Below are 6,464 nucleotides of genomic sequence, written 5' to 3'. Positions count from 1 at the left end.
AGCAAAGTTGTAATTCACTAGTTATTCCAGATGCTCACCAAATCTGGAAAAAACCGGAGGTTATTTGTATTCCTCGGAAACTCCTGCCAACATCACCATTTAATATTTCTTGGCCCACTATTGGCCATCTAAGGCACGTCCCGCTCGTTCAGCTCGAAACAATCCAATTAGCTGCATAATATCGAATGTTATCAGTTCTGGTACGTAGACCAAATAATACAATGCAAGCAAAAGTTCCTAGATTCATGGAGATATAGAACAGCATATAAGTTATCATGCACATATCCACCATTTGAGTCTCCAACAATTATTCCAATAATAACATATCCGATTTGACCTATGGACGAATACGCAAGCATACGTTTCATGCTTGTTTAGGTAATAGCAATGAGATTCCCCAATATCATGCTAAGAATAGCTAGGATTTCCAGAAGAAGATGTAACTAGTTTGTCTGGAAATATCTATACCCATATTTGTCCACCTCGGTGGACATTTCGTGACATTGCCCGCCCAAGAGCATATCTTCCGAAGCAAATATGATTACCCCGATAGGATATTCCTTTTATTCTTCCTCTATGTTGCTTACGGAATCTGGTTCTTTTGGGGTTATAGTTGATGGTTATTTAGAAATCCCATCGCTAAAATGAGAAGTATTGAATCCGAAATGAGACATCTACCCACACCTCTTTTCAGGTAACTAAATTTGAATTTTAAGGGCAAAATTCTTAATTAGGTTGGTAGGATGTAAACCCATAAAATTAGTGAATAATTAATTAATAAATTAACTTTTAATAAAGCAGATTAAAACTGTGAATTTTATAGTAAAATAAGATAGAGTTAATTAAAATAAGAATTTTGACACTAATTTTAAAGAATTTTGCCCAAAATTGGGCTGAACGGGCCAACCTAAGTCACATTAATTAAAAGCTCAGCATCCTCTTCCTTACCCAAATGACTTTCACGCTGCAAAAGAGGGGAAGGAGAGAAGAGAATTCTCAAACCCTAACCTTGTAATCAAACCACCATAACTTTTTGCTCTGAGCTCTGATCACCGTACCATTTGCGGCCACGAGACCACCGCATCGAGCTCTACGAATCTATCAGAAAAATTTTATTGGTAAACATCACTTTTACTCCAGTTTCTCTACTCTTTTAATTTTCAAAAATTATTAGAGTGGTGTTGAGATTTTGCTTCTTTGATGAGTTAGGATGCAATTAGCTTGAGGAAAACATTCACTCTAGCTTATGTGACACTTGGGTAAGGTGAGGATCCTAAAACTCTAGCTAATTCTTTGAATTTGTGTATTGGGTATTATGTTTTGGATATATATATATATATATATATATATATATATATATATGGAGACTTGGTGGAGGTTAGGTGTCAATGTTTTGGTGATTTTGGACTGTTGGGGCTATTTTCGGCTTTGGTGGGTTGCCTTGGGTAATACGTGAAAATTGGTCAAGGTATGGTTTAGGATTCTCATATTTAATATATAATATGTTGGGAAAACTTAGGCTAGATGACCATAGAATAGGTATGAATGCATGACTATCATAATTGCCTAGCACCTTTGATGATGATTGTTGATATGGATTGAGTATTTGTTGATGATAATTGTTCATGATGAGAGTATGGTGATGAATGATGGATTAATGATGCTTGATATGATGATAATGATGAATATAAATAGATGATGGATTGTTGATGATTTATTGGTAAAATTTTGGAAATTTATGTCTGAGAATTATGTAAAATTGAGGTATGGTTGATTATAGTAGAATGTGGAGGCTGTATGGCTGTAATATGGTGTGTTGGTCGGTAGTTTGTAAGCATAAAATGTTGATTGAGTTTGATTTTTTATGAAAATTGAGGTTTGAGGTTTTTGTTGAAAAATTAATTTTTGGCCAAACTTCGGCGAGCCATAACTTAGCTTCTAGAACTTTAAATTATTTCAAACTTGTTTCAAATCAAAATTGAGTTCGTGTTGTTTACGCAGTTTGAAGAACGGATGAAAAATATTTTAAAACAAAAAAATTATGCGCATTGGAAGTTTGGAGTGCAAAGTTGAAAATTTCGCAACATTTAGCATTTTTTCTGTTCTGCATAACTTACGTACGCGACCACTGTACGCGATGTGACCAACCTATTCGGGTTGGGTATCTTGCGTATGCGAGCATGGTGCTTGCGTACGCGAGCATAGAAAATTGTACACCCACACGTACGCGTGACCTTTCAGTAATGCACTCCCACGCGTACTCGTTGCCTACGCGTACGTGTGACCCCTGTTTTCATCAAATGAGATTTTTGTAGTTTAAACATGATTTTAAACCTCTAAACTTTTATTTTCACTCTTTTTATTTAGTCCTAGTAAAAGGATGAAGCTAGGAAATGGTGATAACTTGAGGGTGAAGTAAGACTTTTAAATGATGAATTATGTACAAAAATGTTAGGACATGAGATGTGTGTGTGAGACCATGCTATAATGAATGAATATAAAGGAATAATGATTATGAATTTTGAGAATAGATGGACATAACAGTGATATTGATGTGTTTTGTGAAATTTGGGGAAGGCGGTAGGGCGCTAATCCCTCGATTCATTCCCTCGCATTTATTTTAATTGTGTTTTGTGAAATGTGGGGAAGGCGGTAGGGCACTAATCACTCAATTCATCCCCCCCGCATTTATTGTAATTGTGTTTTGTGGGATGTGAGGAAGGTGATAGAGCACTAATCCCCCAACGTATTCCCTCACATTCTTTCTCTTTGTGTCTACAAGGTGGTAAGATATTAATCCCCCGATTTATTTTCCCTAGTGTATGCCTCCAGGAGAAGGTGGTAGGGCACTAATCCCCCGATCTTATGCCTCTTAGAGATGCACAGTCGAGAGATAGTATCCGGATTAGCTACCGGATGTATTGGGTTCTGGCAGTTAACCGACACGTGAGCTCATGACTAGTAGGAAAGGCATGCATCACATGCATTTGTGTGATTTTGTTTGATTATGCATTAATTGGGATTGCCTAAGTGACTATAATATGCTAATTGTTATACTTGCTATTTGTATTATTTGTATTCTACCTGTGGTTGCCCTTATTCACTTGTCTGTCTATGCAAATTCATCGGAGATACAGGTACAGAGGAAAGGTGGAAAGATTTAGTGTTCTAGTTAAGTTTTAGTTAGATTTAAGGAATTGGTTAAGTTTAGAAAGCATTAGAAAACTACCATGATTCATGGTTTTTGTTTTAATCCTTTAAGTTTTATCATCTGAGTGACGGCATTCTAGGATTGCCTCTGGCATTCCCAGGATCTTATATCTTATGTGTGTGGCACCTTTACCATGTTGAGAAACTCCGGTTCTCATCCCATACTATGTTGCTATTTTTCATATGCAGGTAGAGAGGCACCTCACTAGGCATCTAGAGTTCTGCAACGAAGTGGTTTCTGGGATTTTATTTTTGTGTATAGTTTTGTTTAATCTTATGTACTTGACTCTCCGAACAACTTGCTTTATTTTGTACCTCTTAAAGGATTAAGGAGAACTAAGGTTTATATATGTATTTTCGACTTCGGGTTATGTATATATGTATGTAAATATTCTCCGGCCAACCTTAGCTTCGCAAGCTGAGTTAGGAGCTTGTTATTTTGTACTATTGACCTTCTATTCCTACTTTATGTTTAGTTATGCTTATGAACCTTAGATTTCTTCGCACGCAAGTAATCTTGTTTCCTGAGCGTTGTACTTTTTATTTTGCGATTTTTCTTTATCCATTTTTCAAGGCTCCTCGTATATTGTATCCTTTTCAATATTAATTTGTATATATTTTTATTTTAGAGGTTGTAATACTACACCACCTCTGTTTTACAGCTTAAGCGTAAAGCTCTATGTGGTAGGGTATTACAATGGTAATGGGAGACCTAATACGAGAGAGAGATTACCAATAAATGCGTATGATCCAATTTGTCTTTCTTTTTAACCCGAGTTGAAGTACTTTATTCTGCGATCCTTCTTGATAATAAATTTAAACGTTTCCTAAAGCAAACCCTTGCTTGCATGTGTCCTTGCACGAAACTCTTACACCTTAACAAGATCCTATACTCGTTTCTACTCAATCGAGTGTGAGGGAGATTACTATTGAGATAAACCATCTTTATTCACGTTCTCGTGATTTTTTAAAATCAGCAGTGACATATTTTAATTCAACGTGCTTTATCATTTCCTCCAAAGATTCTTAATTTGGAATTCCTTTCTTGAGGTGCACTCTAATTCTCTTCTGGTGCACTTTCTTATTTTCTACAACCTTGTCCGATAACAACATAATGTATTTTTTAAATTTTTTATGGATACCATTCAAAATTGTTTGCTCTCTTTTGAGCTTGGTATTTGGTGCACGGGATTGTGATCACACTTTTCACAACTCCGGTACAACTAACCAGCAAGTGCACTAGGTCGTCCAAGTAATAAAACCTTATGCGAGTAAGGGTCGATACCACGGAAATTGCCGGCTTGAAGCAAGCCATGGTCATCCTGTAAATCTTAGTCAGGTGGATTCAATTGGTTATGAGTTTTGATAATTGAAAGATAAATAAAATGCAAATTAAAATAAAGATACTTATTTAATTCATTGGTGGAAATTTCAGATAAGCGTTTGGAGATGCTTTGTTGCTTCTGAACCTTTGCTTTCCTATTGTCTTCATCCAATCATGCGTGCTCCCTTCCATGGGAAGCTGTATGTTGGTGGATCACCATTGTCAATGGCTATCATCTGTCCTCTCAGTGAAAATGGTCTAACTACGGTTTCTGTACGGCTAATCAACTGTCGAATTTCTCGTCTCGGATGAAAAAAATAAGGCACAGCTACCGCACGTCTAATCATCTGTCGGTTCTCACTTGTGTCAGAATATGATCTCTCTATCCTTTTGCACACTGTCACTGCGTCCAACATTCGTGAGTTTGAAGCTCGTCACAATCATCCCGTCCCAGATCCTACTCGGAATACCACAGACAAGGTTTAGACTTTTCAGATCTCAAGAATGCTGCCAATTGGTTTTAGCCTATACCACGAAGGATCTAATCTTACAGATTAAAATGCTCTGTTGTCAGGAGAGGCAAGTCAAATTCGTGGATTAGAGACCCAAGAGACTATACTCCGGATGTCGTCCAATGTAAACCGCTTGTGGTAGTCAGGCACGCGGATCTTGGCTAAGCGAGTAACAAAGATAGTGGGTGATTGTCACGGGACACCCCGTCATTCTGACTTAACTGAATTAAGAACGAGAGTATATCTTGGAGAAGAAGTAAGTGTGAATTGAAGGAGATACAATAGTACTTGCATTAATTCATGAAGAACAACAGAGCTCCGCACCTTAATCTATGTGGTGTAGAAACTCCACCGTTAAAAAATACATAAGAGAAAAAGGTCTAGGCATGGCCGAGTGGCCAGCCTCCCCAATTATGAAAAATCGCATAAAAGTCTAAAAAAGGATGAAATACAATAGTAAAAAGTGCTATTTATACTAAACTAGTTACTAAGGATTATAGAAAATAAGTAACTAAGTGCAGATAGTGCAGACATCCACTTTTGGGGCCCACTTGGTGTGTACTTGGGCTGAGCATTGAGCTTTACACGTGCATAGGTATTTTCTGGAGTTAAACGCCAGCTTGGATGCCAGTTTGGAAGTTTAACTCCCGTTCTGGTGCCAGTTTCCGCATTTCACGCCAGAAAATGGTCTCTGTTGGGTGTTTTAACACCAGTTTGGGCCATCAAATCTCAGGCAAAGTATGAACTATTATACATTTCTGGAAAGCCCAAGATGTTAGCTTTCCAGCCGTATTGAGAACATGCCAATTAGATATCTGTAGTGCCAGAAAAAATGCATTTGAGTGCAAGGAGGTCAGAATCCAACAACATTTGTAGTCCTTTCTCAGCCTTTGAATCAGATTTTTGCTCAGGTCCCTCAACTTCAGTAAAAAAAAACCTGAAATTACAGAAAAACAGACAAACTCATACTAAAGTCCAGAAATGTGATTTTTGCATAAAAACTAATAAAAATATAATAAAAAAGTAACTAAAACATACTAAAAACTACCTAAAAACAATGCCAAAAAGCGTATAAATTATCCGCTCATCACAACAGCAAACTTAAATTGTTGCTTGTCCCCAAGCAACTAAAAACAAAATAGGATAAAAAGAAGAGAAAATACAATAAATTTAAAACTATCAATGAAGCTTAGTTCCAATTAGATGAGCGGGACTAGTAGCTTTTTGCTTCTGAACAGTTTTGGCATCTCACTTTATCCTTTGAAGTTCAGAATGATTGGCATCCATAGGAACTCAGAATTCAGATAGTGTTATTGATTCTCCTAGTTTAGCATGTTGATTCTTGAACACAGCTACTTTTTGAGTCTTGGCGGTGACCCTTAGCATTTTGTTTTCCAGTATTACCACCGGATACATAA

Source organism: Arachis stenosperma, chromosome 10 (assembly GCF_014773155.1).
Source record: "Arachis stenosperma cultivar V10309 chromosome 10, arast.V10309.gnm1.PFL2, whole genome shotgun sequence".
NCBI classification, from domain to species: Eukaryota; Viridiplantae; Streptophyta; class Magnoliopsida; order Fabales; family Fabaceae; genus Arachis; species Arachis stenosperma.
Note: the sequence above shows the minus strand (reverse complement) of the source record.